Source organism: Elephas maximus, chromosome 26 (genome assembly GCF_024166365.1).
Source record: "Elephas maximus indicus isolate mEleMax1 chromosome 26, mEleMax1 primary haplotype, whole genome shotgun sequence".
NCBI lineage: Eukaryota > Metazoa > Chordata > Mammalia > Proboscidea > Elephantidae > Elephas > Elephas maximus.
This window is the reverse complement of record NC_064844.1, coordinates 19,577,875-19,596,728: the sequence shown is the minus strand read 5'-3', so window position 1 is coordinate 19,596,728 and position 18,854 is coordinate 19,577,875. Positions and strand designations below refer to the sequence as shown.

General features: G+C 41.8%; 1 long non-coding RNA gene across 1 annotated transcript; it reads right to left on the bottom strand.

Annotated features, from left to right (window-relative positions):
- Positions 1-3,730: 3,730 nt before the first annotated feature.
- On the bottom strand, positions 3,731-18,126 carry LOC126068072 (uncharacterized). Its single transcript, XR_007515538.1, has 3 exons — positions 17,882-18,126; positions 4,277-4,394; positions 3,731-3,908 (listed from the first exon to the last, which is right to left on the bottom strand). It is a non-coding gene; the product is annotated as an uncharacterized LOC126068072 (long non-coding RNA).
- Positions 18,127-18,854: the final 728 nt, after the last annotated feature.

Below are 18,854 nucleotides of genomic sequence, written 5' to 3'. Positions count from 1 at the left end.
TTTTCCTTGTGTGTTTGGTGTTCTTCATTCTCCTCTGCTCCGGGTGGGTTGGGCCCAATTGATGCATCTTAGATGACTGTCATTTTGCCTGGTTTTGAACTTCCTTAACTGGGATCAAAAACAGTATGTGTTCTTGTGACTGGCTTATTCTGCTCCACATAATGTCTGTGAAGTTCATCCATGTTGAAGACATACTAACATCCTTATGGCACCTACTATGTGCCAGGTGCTGTACAGGGGATGTCATGCTCACTTTTTACACTGAAGCCTTGATTTTGAACCCATTCTGCAGATAAGGAAGTTGATTAAATCATCAGTTTATTGCCACACAGTCAGGATATATAGGAGCTGGATTTCAAAGCCAAGATAGATTCCAGAGCCAATTCTCACTTCTCTTCTTTAAAAAGCTCCTACTATACCAAGAAGTGGAAGAGCACTGCCCTAGCGATCAACAGCCTGGAGTTTTCCTCAGAAACGAAACTTTCATTTCAGGCTTTTGTGCTCTCAAGAGCCCAAGAGGGGCACCCGTTTTGCTTTAGCCCCCTCCCCCTCAATTCGATGGGGAAAATAAGTAAGACAGAGGCTGAGGGGTGAGCAGTAGGCTGGGAGGTCATCTCAGGAGCTCCAGGTCCAGGAGGAGAAGGTTTAGGAGGAAAAGGATGAGAGGTTCATTCATTTATCCAACAAATATTCATTGAACACCTCCTATGAGCCAGCTACTGTCCTAGGCACTTAGTTTTTGGATAGCTACTGCTGTATAAAGGAGCCCTGGTAGCACAGTGGTTAAGTGCTTGGCTGTTAACCGGAAGATCAACGGTTCAAATCCACCAGCTGCTCTGTGGGAGAAAGATGTGGCAACCTTCTTCCATAAAGATTACAGCCTTGGGAATCCTATGGAGCCGTTCTACCCTGTTTGATATGAGTGGGAATTGACTCAATGGCAGTGGTTTTTTTTTTTTTTTTTTTTTGCTACTATGTAATAAATCACCCTAAAACCTAGTGACTTATAATTAACAGCAGACATTTATTATCTCTCAGAATTCTATGAGTCGACTGGGCAGTTCTTCTGCTGATCTCACTAGAGGTCTTTCATGCTGCTGCAGCCAAATGGCAGCTGAGACTACAGACATCTGGGAGATTGACAGGGCTGGCTGAGTCAAGAAGGCTTACTCACATGTCTGGCACCCCGGCAAGGACCCTGGAAGGCTGGACTTAGCTGAGATTCTGGGATGGCTGGGCATCCCTCTCTCCTGATGTGCTCTCAAGGGTCTCTTCCTCCCCATCTGGCCTTTCCATGTGGTTTTCTCCAGCAGGGTATCCAGACTTCTTACCTGATAACCCGGGGCTCCCAAAGTGCAAAAATGGAAACCACCAGGCCTGATTAAGGCCTGATTAAGATCTACCTCAGCCATATTCTACTGGTTAAGGTGAGTTTTAGGTCCAATGTGGGAGGGGACTGCACACGGGTACGAATACCAGTGAGTGTGATTCATTGGGGGCCATCTGGAGATTAGCTACCACAGAATGAAAATGTTCTTTTTTTTAAATTAATTCACCAAATATTTACCACCAAGCATGTAGTTCCTTCCTGAATTGTTCTTGTTAGATGCCATCAAGTTGGTTCCGACTCATAGCAACACCATGTACAACAGAATGAAACACTGCCAAGTCCTGCGCCATTCTCAGGACCGTTGCTGTTTGAGCTCTTCATTGCAACCACTGTGTCAATCCATCTCTTTGAGGGTCTTCTTCTCTTTCACTGATCCTACTCTTTACCAAGCACGACGTCCTTCTCTAGGGACTGGTCCCACCTGTTAACATGTCCAAAGTACGCGAGACAAAGTCTCACCATCCTTGCTTCTAATGAGCATTCTGGTTGTACTTCTTCCAAGACAGATTTGTTTGTTCTTCTGGCAGTCCGTGGTATATCAACATTCTTCACTGACGTCATAATTCAAAGGCACCAAGTCTTCGGTCTTACTATGTTTTCGCATGCATCAGAGGAGATTGAAAATTGAAAATTGCCTTCCTGAATAGAGTATACTTAAACTAACGTCACTTTTATTTCAGTCATAATTATCACTCAGGATAACAGCCATGGGCAAGTTCCCTAAAAAGTAAGTAGCATTTATGCACACACCAGGCCCTGAGCTAGTGCTTTACAAACTTTAACTCATTTACTCCTTACTCAGTCCCCTCTGAGGTAGGTATTGTTATTATTAGTCCTATTTTTTTTAATTTTATGGATGGGAGCCCTGGTGGCACCGTGGTTAAGTGTTTGGCTGCTAACCAAAAGACCGGCAGTTCTATTCCATCAGCCGCTCCTTGGAAACCCTATGCGGCAGTTCTACTCAGTCCTATAGGGTCGCTATGAGTCGGAATTGGCTCAATAACAATGGGTTTTTTAATTTTATGGTTGAGGAAAATGTTGCTTAAAAAGGCTGTCTTATTATTCATACCAGTTGCCATCCAGTTGATTCTGACTCATAGCAACCCTATAGAACTGTGTAGAACTTCCCTATACGGTTTCCAAGGAGCAGCTGGTGGACTTGAACTGCTGATCTTTTGATTAGCAGCCGAGCTCTTAACCACTGTGCCACCAGGGCTCCGAAAAAGGCTATCTAGTGCTGAATAACAAACCACTCCAAAACTTAGTGGCTTAAAAAAAAATTATTACTGCTCCTAGTTTCTGTGGGTCAGAAAAAAATCAGCTCAGCTAGGCAGTTCTGGCTGCTGGTGGGTGGGGGGTGGTGGTATCTCATGAGTTGCAGTCAGAGTGGAACTGAGGCTGTGGTCACGTTAAAGACTTCATTTGCATGTCTGGCGTCTGGGTTGGAACAACTTGAATAAATTGGGGTGGGAACAGCTGGGGTTCCTCAGGAACAGAGGCCTAACTAAGGTATGGCAGGTAGGGCGTGCACCCTAGGCACTGGCCACTTGAGGAGATGTGCTAACAAGCAGTTTCTATTGGCCATAGCAGTTTCCATTACCAGCTGTGAGAGATCATTCAGCAATTTAAAACAAATTGCCATTGGCGCTTTATTGTTTTTTTTACCACAGAGAGCCCTCCCCACCCCCCCACCCCCCCACCCCCCCGCGTAGGCATCTGTATCTCTGAGTGGTCTCTTCATATGATCTCTCCAACATGGTGGTTTCAGAATAGCTGGACTTCTTACTTGGGAGCTCAGGGCTCCAAGGGCATGTTTCCTAAGAGAGAGAGCAAGGTAGAAGCTGTGTCACCTGTTCTAGCCTAGCCTTGGAAGTCATTCAAAGTCATTTCCATCACATTCTATATTCTATTTGTTAAGGCACTTACAAAGGCCTGGCTAGTTTCAGATGAGGGGGAAGGAAGGAGAGGACATTGATCTCATTTCTCGATAGGATATGTGTTAACAGATTTGAGCCGTGTTTAAAACTACCACAGTCTATCCTCTTGACATAAATTATTTACATTTCTCTCATAAGTAAAATTTATCTCGCTCTAAAGATCCCCAAAAGTCTCACCTATTATGACATCAGGCTCAGGTTAAAGGTCTAGGATCCCATCATCTAAACCATCCTGTTATAGAGGAGATTCGACAAATGCAATTCCTCAGGCAGAGTTCCTTGAGTACTATTCCTCTTTATCTAAAGTCTTGTGAATTAAAAGGACAAGTCATCTACTCCGTACATACCCAACATACAATCATGGGACAGTTATAGGATTACCACTATAAACACTCCCATTCGAAAGAGGGGAAGGGAAGTACACAGCAGTCACTGATCCATAGCAATTCTAAAATCCAGCCAGGAACATATTGCCAGTTTCTTCACTAGGACTCAGTCCTGGTTCCTGGGAATGATTCTTCATGCCTCTTGACTCTATCCTCTGGGCTCTTGGTTCCACCTTCTGAATCATCCTTCCCTTTCTATTTAAAAAAAAAAAAAGGAATGGTGTTTGCTGTTGAGTAGTTATCTCAGCTTGCTTTCTTTCCACAAAAGTTTGAGGATCCAAAGGCCTTTTTGCCTTTGGCACTACTCTGTCCCTTTTTGTCCAAGCTGGTGGTGTTTCTGACAATATAATCATATTTAAAACTTTGTGAGTTTCCTATGAATCTTATCGTGGTTCACTCAATTAGTCAAAAGCTATACCCATAAATCTCATCAAAGTAAGCTCTTCTCTACCTTGAGCTTCTTGTGAGGCTTCTGTGGGACAATTCCTTTAAGATTCTTAGAAGCCCTATTGTTTAATAAAGAGGATCTATAAGGTTGAAATATTAGAGGATCTTTTGCCTACCTGAAAGATTTTATGAAGACTTAGGTCTTTCTGAGATTTTAACAAAGATTCTTATAGTCCCACTCTGGATTTTATCTTTCTCTTGAAATCCTTTCATACTTTGAGAATCATCTTCCATCTGGCAAGACAGAGAATGAGAAACAGTTTAATTTTCAAACCCAGCAAGTCTATGGCTCTTTTATATTTTCTATGCATCATATATATATATATATATATATATATATATATATATATATATATATATATATATATATATGCATCTTGTTTGATAATTAACATTTCTTTTTTAATTCATCTTTCTCTGTCTTTATCATATTCAGCAAAACTTACCAAGTTGTCACTTTCAATATTCTGTTTAAAAGTATCCTTAGCCCAAACCATTAGTTCATTAGTATATTTTCTATTGTCCACATCACTTCAGGTGACACTGTTGCTAAACTTTCTGCCACCACATAATAAAGGTCCCCTTTCCACTTGCATCCAATAATGTTTTCCTCACTTTCCCTTAAGCCCAGCCCAGCAGCCTCCTTAGGCTTCCACTAACAATACCTTCAAAGCCCTTATAACTTCCGCTCACCTCCCGGTCCTAAAGCCACATGATTAGGTTTTGTAATGGCGCCCCTCTTCCACTTACCAGGAAAATCTGTATCAGTTATCTATCGTATTAAAAGAAACCATCCCAAAGCAATTGCAATCATTTATTTTGTTCGTGAATCTGGGGGTTGAATGGGCTAAGCAAGGAGGTTCTTGCTTAGGGTCTCTCACAAGTTTGTAGTCAAATGGTGACTGGGTCAGTGAAAATGCTTTTTCACTCACATGTCTGGAGCCTAGACCGGGAAGACTCAAACAGCTGCAGGCTGGATAGCTGGGGCTCAAAAGGCATCACTCCCTTTGAATGTTGTCTCTTCACAAGGCAGCCTCAGGGTAGCTGAATTTGTCTCATGGTGGCTGAAGGCTCCCAGCATGACTGTCCCAAGAGAAACCATCAGAAGCATCATGGCCTTTTCTAACCTAGCCTTGGAAATCACAGTGTCACTTCCATTGCATTCTATTTGTCTGGGCACTCACAAAGTCCTACCCAAGTTCAAGGGGAGGGAACATAAACTCTGTTTATTGATGGAAGGAGAGTCAAAGAATTATGGGCATGTTTTAAAAACATCACAAAAGATGAAATAACAAGCCCAAAGTCACACAGCTAGAAAAGGACAGAGTAGAAGTTTGAACCCAGGCACTCTGATTCCAGACTCACATCCTTAACAGCTAGTCAACACTGCTTCCTATATGTTTAGACACAGAAGTAGGTGGTACATGATATGGGGCTAGGTGGGTCCCCTGTCTTGGGAAAGTCCTTGACTTGCTTTTCTATATTCAAGTCAGAAAGGTAGTAGGACTCATGTTAGTTCTTAGCATGTGGAATTGCTGCTTGCCTGTAAAATTAATTAAGGGATCACAGCTGGGGCAGCCTCCTCTCAAGGCATTTTCTCCTCCATGAGATCATTCTCTTCCCTGTGGCCATCAGCATCTTCTGGCCTCCCGAGTGTGGAAGCCTTGGTTGTTTTTTCCATGTGACTCTCACTGTGGACAGCAGACACCTCCTTGTCAACTTGCTCCTGCATTCTTGCTTTCACCCTCACTGTGGTCATTCACATGGAGGAAGGAGGGTGTCCCTTCACGTTCCAAGAATATCTGCCAGACCCTTTGGTGGAAGCTGTCTCTAAAGCTTGCAGACTATTCTCCAGAACATGAGGCTTCTGTTGACTTCACCAGGCCATAGAGTTTTCTGAAATTTTCTTAAGGCTTGATTTTGAACAGGATTTCATACACAAACATTAAAAATTACATCTCTGTCATGAGGATAAAAGTCCTGCGTAGGGCTTTCATGATAGACCAACTTTTCCAGTAAATCACGTCTGGAATAATGCTTCATATTCTGAAAAATATCTTGATGCAGAGGACAAGTCAGTGAGGAAACAAACGATGGACTGGCAGGGCCGCCATGAGTGGTTATGTCATCTGTGCACTGCATAAAGGGGCCTAGCCAAGTAAATGAGTGGAGTAGGATCTGAACCCCAGCCTCACTGGCCAAACCTTTCACCTTGGTGAGGGGCTATGTCTGCCTGGAGGAAAGAACAGATTTTTCTAATTTGTCTGCCCAGGGGGTACTTTGTTCTAACTTAACAAAGACACCATCTGTGTTAGCAGCAGCCCTTGGGGGCAGACTGAAAGATAATAAAATATTAACCTACCCCATAGGACGAGTAATAGAAAGCAACTCTGGCAAATAACAATATAAATTCATTAAATTTTAAGGAAAGGTTGAACAACTGAACCTCAGGAAAGGCCAGACCAGCACAATTCCAAGGACCTAAACGTCTGGAGCCAATGAACCTTCTCCCTTGGACACTTCCATTAAAGCAGCTCTATTCCAACAGCTCCCAGTCTCTGCCTCTCCATTCGAATTTCCAAATTCTTGAAAGAAGAGATCTGATTGGCCCAGCTAAGTTCAGCTGTCCCCTCTGTACCAATCAGTTATGACCTTGGGTGAAAGAAGTCATATAGTATAGAATCTAGAATATAAGTTCAGCTGCTAAGGTTCCCCGGTACCAGGATGGTTCTCAGAGAACAGGCCCTAACTGTGAACTGTGCAGCCCACCAAGAGTTGTCTACAGCAGTTCCACGTAATTGTCTAGGATTCGTCATCCTTGGGGAGGCTTATAGCTAATCCATGACCTTTTCAAAAAGTCCTGAAAGGATGATCTGATCCAAACCAATCAGAAAAAAATTTTTCTGTGGCTGTTTAGCCATCTGTTTGCACTCGGTAACCAATAGACAATGAAATTTTCCATTCACCAAAGATCTTATTTATTTTAGCATCAATGCTGAGCCAATTTCTTCATGTCCTTCTTCTCCTCTTTGGGACTTGTGTCACTGATACACTGGAGCAGTCATTCAGCTCTGTAAAACTATTCAGAGTCTAAACTGTAATCAGAAATGAATTCTGACAAAAGTCATGAAATTATTTTGCAGTATCTTGGTTGGTGACTTTTAAAATAATTTTAATCATGTGTACAAGGAAGACCAGTTAATACAACTATTATTCAAATATACGCACCAACCACTAGGGCCAAAGATGAAGAAATAGAAGATTTTTATCAGCAGCTGCAGTCTGAAATTGATCAAACGTGCAATCAGGATGCATTGAAAATTACTGGTGATTTTAATGTGAAAGTTGTAAACAAAGAAGAAGGATCAGTAGTTGGCCTTGGTGGCCTTGGTGATAGAAACAATGCCAGAGAGTGAATGATAGAATTTTGCAAGACCAACAACTTCATTGCAAATACCTTCTTTCACCAACATAAACGGCGACTATACACATGGACCTCGCCAGATGGAACACACAGAAATCAAATTGACCACATCTGTGGAAAGAGGCAGTGGAAAAGCTGAATATCATCAGTCAGAACAAGACCAGGGACGGACTGTGGAACAGACCATCAATTGCTCAAATGCAAGTTCAAGCTGAAACTGAAGAAAAGCAGAGCAAGTACACGAGAGCCAAAATATGACTTTGAGTATATCCCACCTGAATTTAGAGACCATCTGAAGAATAGATTTGATGCATTGAATACTGGTGACCGAAGACCGGATGAGTTGTGGAAAGACATCAAGGACATCATCCATGAAGAAAGAAAGAGGTCATTGAAAAGACAGGAAAGAAAGACCAAGGCAGATGTAGGAGGAGACTTTGAAACTTGCTCTCGAACGTCAAGCAGCTAAAGCAAAAGGAAGAATTGATGAGGTAAAAGAACTGAACAGAAGATTTCAAAGGACCTCTCAAGAAGACAAAGTAAAGTATTATAACGACATGTGCAAAAAGCTGGAGAGGGAAAACCAAAAGGGAAGAACACGCTTGGCGTTTCTCAAGCTGAAAGAACTGAAGAAAAAATTCAGGCCTCGAGTTGCAATAGTGAAGGATTCTATGGGGAAAATATTAACGCACGAAGCATCAAAACAAAATGGAAGGAATACACAGAGTCATTATACCAAAAAGAATTAGTGGATATTCAACCATTTCAAGAGGTGGCATATGATCGGGAACCGATGGTACTGAAGGAAGAAGCCCAAGCTGCTTTGAAGGCATTGGCAAAAAAAACAAGGCTCCAGGAATTGATGGAATATCAATTGAGATGTTTCAACAAACAGATGCAGCGCTGGAGCTGCTCACTCATCTACGCCAAGAAATATGGAAGACAGCTTCCTGGCCAACTGACTGGAAGAGATCCATATTTATACCTATTCCCAAGAAAGGTGATCCAACCGAATGTGGAAATTATAGGACAATATCATTAATATCACATGCAAGCAAAATTTTGCTGAAGATCATTCAAAAATGGCTGCAGCAGTATATCGACAGGCCGGTTTCAGAAGAGGACGTGGAATCAGGGATATCATTGCTGATGTCAGATGGATCCTGGCTGAAAGCAGAGAATATCAGAAGGATGTTTACCTTTGTTTTATTGCCTATGCAAAGGCATTCGACTGTGCAGATCGTAACAAATTATGGATAACATTGCAAAGAATGGGAATTCCAGAACACTAATTGTGCTCATGAGGAACATTTAGATAGATCAAGAGGCAGTTGCTCAGACAGAACAAGGGGATACTGAGTGTTTTAAAGTCAGGAAAGGTGTGCGTCAGGGTTGTATTCTTTCACCATACCTATTCAATCTGTGTGCTGAGCAAATAACCCGAGAAGCTGGACTATATGAAGAAGAACGGGGCATGAGGATTGGAGGAAGACTTATGAACAACCTGCATTATGCAGATGACACAACCTTGCTTACTGAAAGTGAAGAGGACTTGAAGCACTTACTAATGAAGATCAAAGACCATAGCCTTCGGCATGGATTGCACCTCAACATAAAGAAAGCAAAAATCCTCACAACTGGACCAATGAACAACATCATGATAAACGGAGAAAAGATTGAAGTTGTTGAGGATTTCATTTTACTTGGATCCACAATCAACAGCCATGGAAGCAGCAGTCAAGAATCAAAAGATGCATTGCATTGGGTAAATCTGCTGCAAAGGACCTCTTCAAAGTGTTGAAGAGCCAAGATCTCACCTTGAAGACTAAGGTGTGCCTGACCCAAGCCATAGCATTTTCAAATGCATCATATGCATGTGAAAGCTGGACAATGAATAAGGAAGACCAAAGGAGAATTGATGCCTTTGAATTGTGGTGTTGGCGGAGAATGTTGAATATACCGTGGACTGCCAGAAGAACGAACAAATCTGTCTTAGAAGTACAACCAGAATGCTCCGCAGAAGTAAGGACGGAGACACTGCATCTTACATACTTTGAACATGTTGTCAGGAGGGATGAGTCCCTGGAGAAGGACATCATGCTTGACAGAGTACAGGGTCATCGGAAAAGAGGAAGACCCTCAACGAGGTGGATTGACACAGTGGCTGCAACAATGAGCTCAAACATAACAACGATTGTAAGGATGGCTCAGGACCGGGCAGTGTTCCTTTCTGTTGTGCATAGGGTCGCTATGAGTCGGAGCCAACTCGACAGCACCTAACAACAACAGCAACAACATATTCAAAGTATACTAAATATCATCTACCAGAAACCTATGTATCCATTCCCCAGGTTCAAGAGATCTTAACATTTTGCTATATTTGCTTCAGATTTCCTTAGCTTTTTTAAGCAAATAAAACATTACACTCCATGCTTAAGGGACACTGTGTTTCTGATAAGGATGATGGGAAAATTTGGGAACAGAAAAGTGTGATGGGTGAACGACTTGATGGAAATAATTAATGTCATTGAACTGTACATGTGAAGATTGTTGAAATGTCAAGTGTTCTGTTACATATATATTTACCACAATTAAAAACAAAACATCATAGTTACAGCTAAATCCCTGTCCCATACCCCTTCCCCCTCCTGCCCGCATAAGAGATGAGTACCATCCTAAAGTTGGCAGTGTCATTTCTAAGCTGGATTTTAGTTTGACATTTTTTGTCTGGACCTTAGTTGCAGAAGTTGAGTTCATCACTCTCCTCAACGGCACACTCTCATCACTGTCCTACACAAAGTTTCGCTCTTGTTTTATTTATTCCTTTAATCTCCATTCGCCATTCCAGTCCCTAAAGGTGAGCACATTAATATGTTCGGCCTGTATCTTTTATTTGTATGTGCCCCTATAAAACATATGTTGCTGTTGTGTGTACATGTATTTTCAGTTTATATAAGTGGCATGGTGCTATAGATTTTATTCTGTTTCTTACGTTTTTCGTTCAGCACTGTGTTTTTAAAGTCTACCCAAGTTGTTGGGTATACATCCAGTTGGTTGTGCATCATCCAATTTTACTTACCCTGTTTATACCCCATTCCCCCAGTAAGGGGCATCTAGGTTGTCCCAACTCCCAACCACCAAAATAACATCCTTGTATATGCCTCCTGGAGCTGTGGTGGCACAGTGGCAAGAACTCAGCTGCTAGCCAAAGGTCAGCAGTTCAAATCCATCAGCCACTTTTTGGAAACCCTATGGGGCACATAGGATCACTATGGGCCAGAATCAACTCCATGGCAACAGTAAATGATGTCTGCTATGTACTTGTGTAATAGATAGCTCTGGGTCCTGTCTCACATCCTCTCAGCCCATCTTTTACTCTAGGCATCCGTGCACCACACAGCTGTGCATCAGTGCAAGGGGACAGCACACTTACTCCTTCGTACCACATATTTCTTGCTTTCTACAGTAGGACTTCTCATGCAAAGTGGCAGGAACCACTTCTTAGGTAATGAACTTACAACTGCAGGAACTCACCCATGTGTGCACAGTCTGGAAGTGCAAAGGAATTAAAATCCATGGGGAACCCTAGGCCATTAAGGGAAGGAAGACGTGGATAAATTCTCTTCCCTTCTGTCCCTTAGGTACATAATTTTAAAACACAGTATTTATGGTACTCAGAAGGTCCTAGTGGGATTGAATCCCAATTCCCCAGATGATCAATAACACCCTCATATTTGACTTTTCCTTCTTCACTGTTCATTTTTCCTGGTCCCTTACTCCTGTTCTTAGAATCATTTACCGCAGGAATGGAACAGAAGGTTCTGCTTTCCAGGGAAACTGGGGGGCTGGGCTGGGGTCACTCAAATGCTTTTGGACTTTCATGTCTGGGGCCTAGGCTGGGAAGACTCAAACAGCTGTGGGAATTTATCTGGATGGTGAGAAGTTCTATTATATATACAGGAGTGGAATTTGGAGGTCATAGGGATACATATACAAACACATAATGAGCATATTTGGAACTTCTACTACACATGTTTTCATCCACAATGAGACTATCCATTTGCACGTTATACATTTTTAATGGGTAATATCATACAATATGCATCCATTTGCAACTGGCCTTTTCCATTTAACATCATGTTTGGGGGAATTTTTAAAATATTAATATATATAAATCTACTTCAATAATTTTGATTGCTGCTTAGTATTTTGCTCTTTTCCCTCCAGAGGCACAATTATGTTGTCTATACTTTTTCACTAATACAAACAGGGCCAGAGTGAACACCCTCGTACATATCTCATTATACGTGAAAGTTTAGAACAATTGGAATTCCTAGGTAGGGCATGTACATATTCAACTTTTTATGTTGCTTTCTGAAATCCTATGCCACAATGGAAATGATGGTGTTAAGAGGACTTTAATGTCTGTCAACCCGATGGATGTGAAATGGTATCTTGTTATTAAATTGCATCCCCCTGATTAATGGTACGTTTAAGCCTTTTTGTATATTTGTTGGCCATTCAGTTTCTCTTTTTGGGAATTTCCTAATCTCTTTCTCCAGTTTTTCTGTTGAGTAGATTTTTTCTTGTGGATTTGAAAGAGTATTTTATATATTCTGGACACCAATTTTATGGCGATAATATGTTAATAATATCTTCTAGTTGTGTCATTAGCTTATCTTTTAGTTTCTGATACCTGTTATCACACAGAATTTAATTTTAATGTAGGTCAATTTATCAATACTGTCTCCCTCCTTTGGTTGGTGCTTTTTGTGCTTTGTATGGAACTTTTCCGCCCTAAAGGTCATGAAGGTATTTTCTACATTTTCTTATACAAGTTTAAGTCTGCCAGTTCACATATAGAGTTTTAATCCATTGTATAGAGTGAGTTCACGATCTAATTTTATCTTTTTCCATATAGGTAGCCAATTGCCCTGACACTATTTATAAAATAATCTTTCTCTGCTGAATCATAAAATAATTTTGTCATACATCAAGCTTCCATATATATGTGGGGGTCTTTCTAGCTCTTTAAACTGTTCCTATAGTCTACTTACTTAAACCTGTGCCAATATCATACCATTTGAACTATTGCACCTTTAAAAAAAAAAAAAAAAACTTTAAAGCCTGGTAAAGCAAATTCCCTCTTATTATCCTTCTTCCTTAAATTTGCCTTTATCATTCTTGACTATTTTTCCATATTTCATGGTCAAGTTACTTGAAAAATCCTTTGAAATTCATTGAATTTACGGATTAAATTGGGAAGAGTGGCCCTTTTTAGTTATTGAACCTTCCCATCTATGAACGTGGTGTATCTTTTTTATTTAGTCTTTTTTTAATGTAATTCAGTAAAATTGTCTTATTTTCTCTGTGAATGTCTTGCACATGTTTTATTAAATTTATTCCTAGGTACTGTTCGCTTTGTGGGTGTCCTAGTTATCTCGCATTACTATAACATAAATACCACAAATGGATGGCTTTAACAAACAGAAATTTATTTTCTCACACTTTAGGAGGCTAGAAGTTCAAATTCAGGGTGCTGGCTCTAGAGGAAAGCCTTCTCTCTCTGCAGGCTCTGGGGAAATGTCCTTGTCTCTTTTCAGCATCTTTTCTTCTGGGATCGTGGTGATTTTCACTTGGCATAGCACCTGTCTTCCCCATCTTGCTTCCTTGTTTAATCTGCTGTTTCACATCTTAAAAGAGATTGACTTAAAATACACACTACACTAATATTGCCTCATTAACATAACAAAGAAAACTCATCCCCAGATGCAATTATAACTGCAGATATAGGGGTTAGGATTTAAAACACATATTTTGGGGGGACGCAATTCAATTTATAAGAGTGGGTACTGTAAATGGTACTTTAGAATTTTTATACTGATGTTTTATTATATGGCCTAATTATAGGTTCTCTTCAATTTTCAGTGTAGATAATCATCATCTATGAATAATAACAGTGTTAATTCTTCCTTCTTAATCTTTATACCTTTAATTTCTTTTTTTTTTTTTGCCTTAATCGGCTGACTAGGACCCAATGTACTATTGATTGAGTGAAAGCAGCAGTAATGGTTATCCTTTTCTTGTTAAAGGGAATTCACTGAAGATTTTACTGCTAACTATGATACATACTGGAAACCCTGGTGGCGTAGTGGTTAAGAGCTATGTCTGCTAAACAAAAGGTTGACAGCTCAAATCCACCAGGCATTCCTTGGAAACCCTATGGGGCAGTTTTACTCTGTCCTATAGGGTTGCTATGAGTCATAATTGACTCGATGGCAACAGGATGATACATACTACAGCTTTTTAATTAATATCCTTTCCTAGGCTAAGGAAGCTCCTTTCTGGCTTTTTTGTTTGGTTTGGTTTGGTTATTTAATCATTAATCAGTTTAAATTTTTTCAAATGCTTTTCCTGTATCTATTGAGATGATGTTTTTCTCCTTAAATCTGGCAAATTACACCCATGAATTTTTTATTAAACCATCCTTGTGTTTCTGGCATAACTCCTATTTTATCATGGTACCTTTCGCTTTTATTCCTTACTAGAATTATTTGGCTTTTTTTTACCTAGGATTTTTACATCTATGTTTATGAATGTAAGTGACCTATAATTTTCTTACACAGCTCTCATTCAGGCTCGATAGTAAGTTTATATACTGCTTACTTTTCAGTAGCTGTAGGTAGCCATTTATTCTTTTTTCAGAGAGGCTTATAGTGTCCCCCTAATTTTTTATTATAAAAATCTTAAAACATTCAGGAGAGTTAAAAAAGTGATACAATGAATATCCTCCACCTGATTCAACAATTGTTACCATCTTGTCATAATTTTTCATATATCTTTCCTAAATTTTTTTATTTTATGTTCTTATAATTTGAATATAAGTTTATATCTAAGTGCTTCAACATATTTCTCCTGAAATTTAGGACAATCTCATACATAACCATTGTCACACTTAACAAAATTAAGAATAATTCCATAATATCTAATAGTCAATCCATATTCAAATTTCTCCATTTGTCCTAAGAATGACTCCCATAGGTTTTTTGTTGTTGTTGTTGTTGTTTAACCAGGATCCAATCCAGGTGTATGCATTGCATTTGGTTTTTATGTCTTTTTAGGCTACTTCAGCCTTATCGAAGAGATAAGGTTTCCTTGGGAAACCTTATCTAAGATTTTTATGACCATTTTGTTTAAAATGTCAAAATTATCTTTCCCTGAAAATCCACACAGCTCAGGTCATTGTATTTTCTAACAGAAAGAGTTCATGTTTTGGGGGTACATTAAAGTCAAGATAAGAGCACCCTTGATTTTTTTTTCAGTGAGCTCCAAAGAGAGAAACCATGGTATATGTACTCTGTCAGACATGGGTATATGTTGTACAGCTTCGATGATCCAGAATCTGCAAAGATTTGATTAAACAAGTGCCCTTTCTAAGCCATAGATTTTGCAGTTATCACAAGACATCGACATTCTTCTGAACTCTTCCTTTTCAGGTCAATCCCGAGGAGCCCACTTTCGGTTTAAGATGAATCCTTCCAACTTGGACTTTCGCCAGGAGATTGGAATCCGTCTCACGAGATGCCCCCTAGGACAAGTCTGTTTGTTGTGCTGCTTTGATCACTCCTGTATAAGCCAGGCCTTCTGGCTCACATGGCCGAGTTAGTCCCTGGCCCTTCCCACAGTGTCATGTGTGTCCCTGAAAATGGAACTACATATTAATAAATTGAAGGATTCCGGAGATTCAGCAGAAATGGTTGATTGCCACACACACACATAGAGCAGAGCTGGTATTTCCTGAATCTTCACCCTGGTTTTCTTTGCTTCTGCTTCTGCCAGAACTTCTCCTTAACACCGCTGCCCACTGCACTACCTCCAAGGCTGCTGCCAAGCTTTCTGCTTGTGTATTGCCTACTCCACCTCCTTTTGTGAACAGAGCATCCTGCCCCAGGGCTCATCCATCACCTAGAGACAGCCTTCCTCTTCTATGGTGAGTCAGAACAAGCAACGTAGCTGGAGGCTGGGCTCAAGGATAGAGCCTGGAACATGGAGCTACTCACTGTGTGACTTTGAGCAAGCTTTCAGCAAGACTTTTAACCTCTCTGACTTTGGTTTCCTCACCTCTACCTCACAGGGTTTGGTTCGAAACTATGAGTTGGAATCAACTCAACGGCAATGGGTTTGGTTTGGGGTTTATACATGATACAGTGTATATGAGAGCATTTTAAAAACAGTAAGTTGTCATACACAGAGATGTATGTAAGACACTGTGATCTTCAAACACAAAGTCACCAAGCCATTGTCAAAGAATCAAAAATATGAATCATGAAACAATAGCACTGAAAAGGCCTGCAGGGGCACCCCATCCAATCCCTTTGGCTGACGAGTCAGGGGACTGGTAATTTCCAGGGTTGAGAGGCTCTTCTCTGGGTGCTTAGGCTCTTGCAGCTCCTGCCCTGTGCTCCCACAGGCCCCCATGCTCCCCTCCATCTAGGCATTTGTTACTTCATATTGAAATGCTCACATGTCTGCCCTTCATATTAGTGTGAGCTCCTCAAAGGCAGGAACCACATCTTTGTCATCCTTTTACTCACTTGTGCTTTGCATGGTACCTGGCCATGGCAGGTCTCAACCTTAAACTGAAGTGACTTGCCCAAGGTCACAGGCAAGATGGCAGCAGGACCAATAGTTTCTGACCTGGGTTCAGGGAAGTCCCAGCCTCAGGGCATGCTTGCTCCATCAGCATCAGTGGGCCCACCATGGTCTTGTCACAGTCCACCACTGGGGATGCCAGTGATGTGGCTAAATCCATTCCAGTGGCTTTCCCCTACATGTTGGTACAGGGTCACTGGGGCATTCTTGGGGCGTCCTTGCTGCATGTTTGGTCCACCATTAAAATCTATCATTGTACATGCTTCCATGAGGGTTACACATGTACTGTCCCACTGGCATCCTCTGGACTGTTCACATGCCTTGATGAGAACAGTCCAGGTTCTAGGGCATTCTTGGGCATGATTTGCTGCCATCACTATGACTCTGATGAACATGGCTACACTGTATGCCATCACCTTGAGGGTCTCTAGGTCTCATGGTCATGCATCACTGCCCTGGTGTTCCTGAGATGTTAGCCCTGCCTTCACTCTGCATCCTCATCCGCTGTGCTGTCCACTCATGCCAGAGCCTCCCCCGAGCCCAGTGATATGCCATCATTCTGACATGCATTCACCATGGCCATCACACCATGCATCCCTGGTTATCGTGATTAGCCACAGCGTTCCCTGATCCCTGGAGGAGAAAGGGGCAAACCGGGGAGATGGCTGGGGTGAGCTTGTCCTCAAGACTCTATCCAAAGAGAGACATATGCCAATGTCCACTCCCCAACCACATGCATGTACACACACACACACACACACTTCAGCTGAGGCCACAGCAATTAGGGGCGTGGAGAAGCAAGTTGGGAGTTCTAGCTGAGAAGGACTTGCCTTAGCACCCTGGTATTGTTAAATCCAAGTCCTGCCTCCTCCAGGAACCCTGACCTGACTCTCCCAGCCCACTCTGATCTCGTCCCCTCCTGGGGACTGTGAGCCTCATTTAATCATTACTAATGCATTCTCCCCCATGTGTCTGTCAGTTTGTCGCACTGTGGGGGCTTGCATGTTGCTGTGATGCTGGAAGCTATGCCAGATGCCAGCAGGGTCACCCATGGCAGACAGGTTTCAGCTGAGCTTCCAGACTAAGACAGACTAGGAAGAATGACCTGGCAGTCTACTTCTGAAAAGAATTAGCCAGTGAAAACCTTATAAATAGCAGGGGAACACTGTCTGATGTCGGAAGTACAGCCAGAATGCTCCTTGGGAACAAGGATGGAGAGACTACATCTTACATACTTTGCACATGTTGTCAGGAAGGATTGGTCCCCAGAGAAGGACACCATGCTTGGTAAAGTACAGGGTCAGTGAAAAAGAGGAAGACCCTCAAAGAGGTGGATTGACACAGTGGCTACAACAATGGGCTCAAGCATAACAACAATTGTGAGCATGGTGCAGGGCTGGGCAGTGTTTCGTTCAGTAGTACACAGGGTTGCTATGAGTCGGAACCAACTCGATGGCACCTAACAACAACAACAATCTGTTCTAGTCTTTCTGCTACTATCTCCCGAATCAGACTGAAAGCTCTTGAAGAGAAGGATCATCTCTTATTCTTTTTGTCTTTCCTGCTCAATGCCTGGCCCAGAGGAGATGGGAGCAGGGAGTGGGGTTTTCAATCCTGACTTCACTTAATTCAGGCCTCCACTTACTCTGCATTAGGGGCATGCCTTCTTTCAGCAAACACTTTGTGCCAGGTTCTTAGAGGTCCAAGGAGGAAGCATACACTGTTCCAGCCCTCAGGGAGCCCTGTTTCTGGGGAAGCAGACATCCAAATATGCAGTTGTTGGATGTAGAGAATACACGGATGTGGGCAGGTACCTGGGGTACAGAGGGGGACACTCCTGCTCAGTCTGGAGGAAGTGAAGACTTTCTAGAGAAAGTGACTTCCAAGCTGAACCTGGAAAAAAAAAAAAAAAAAGTTAAGCTTAGAATTGGGAGTGGGTAAAGGCAGCATGAGCTAAGACTGAAAAGATGCAAAAAATATCAGCATTGCATGTGCTCCAGTTATTATGGCTGCATAACAAGTTACTGAAATATTGGTGTAAACAACCCATTTATTGTGTTCACGAGTTTTTTGGGTCAGGAGTTCTGGCAGAACACGGTCGCAATAGCTTGTCTCTGCTCTGTGTTGTCTGGGGCCTCAGCTAGAAGAATCAAACGCTAGGGTTGGAACCATCTGAAGGTTCATTCACCCACAAATTTGGTGGGTTGGTGCAGGCCACAGGTTGGGGGTCTCAGTTCTTCTCCACATGGGCCTCTGCATGCAGGCTAGTCTGGACCTCTTCACAGTTGGTGGCTGGGTATCTAGGGTGAGCATTTCAAGAAAAAGAGCCAAATGGAAGATGTATTCTTTACATGACTTAATGTTATAGATTGAATTGTGCCCCCAAAAATGTGTGTCAACTTGGCTAGGCCATGATTCCCAGTATTGTGTGGTTGTCTACCAATTTGTGATCTGATGTGATTACCCTCTGTGTTGGAAATCCTAGCCTCTATGATGTTAATGAGGCAGGATTAGAGGCAGTTATGTTAATGAGGCAGAACTCAATCTACAGAACTAGGTTTATCTTGAGTCAATCTCTTTTGGGATATAAAAGAGAATCAAGCAGAGAGGAGAGAGAC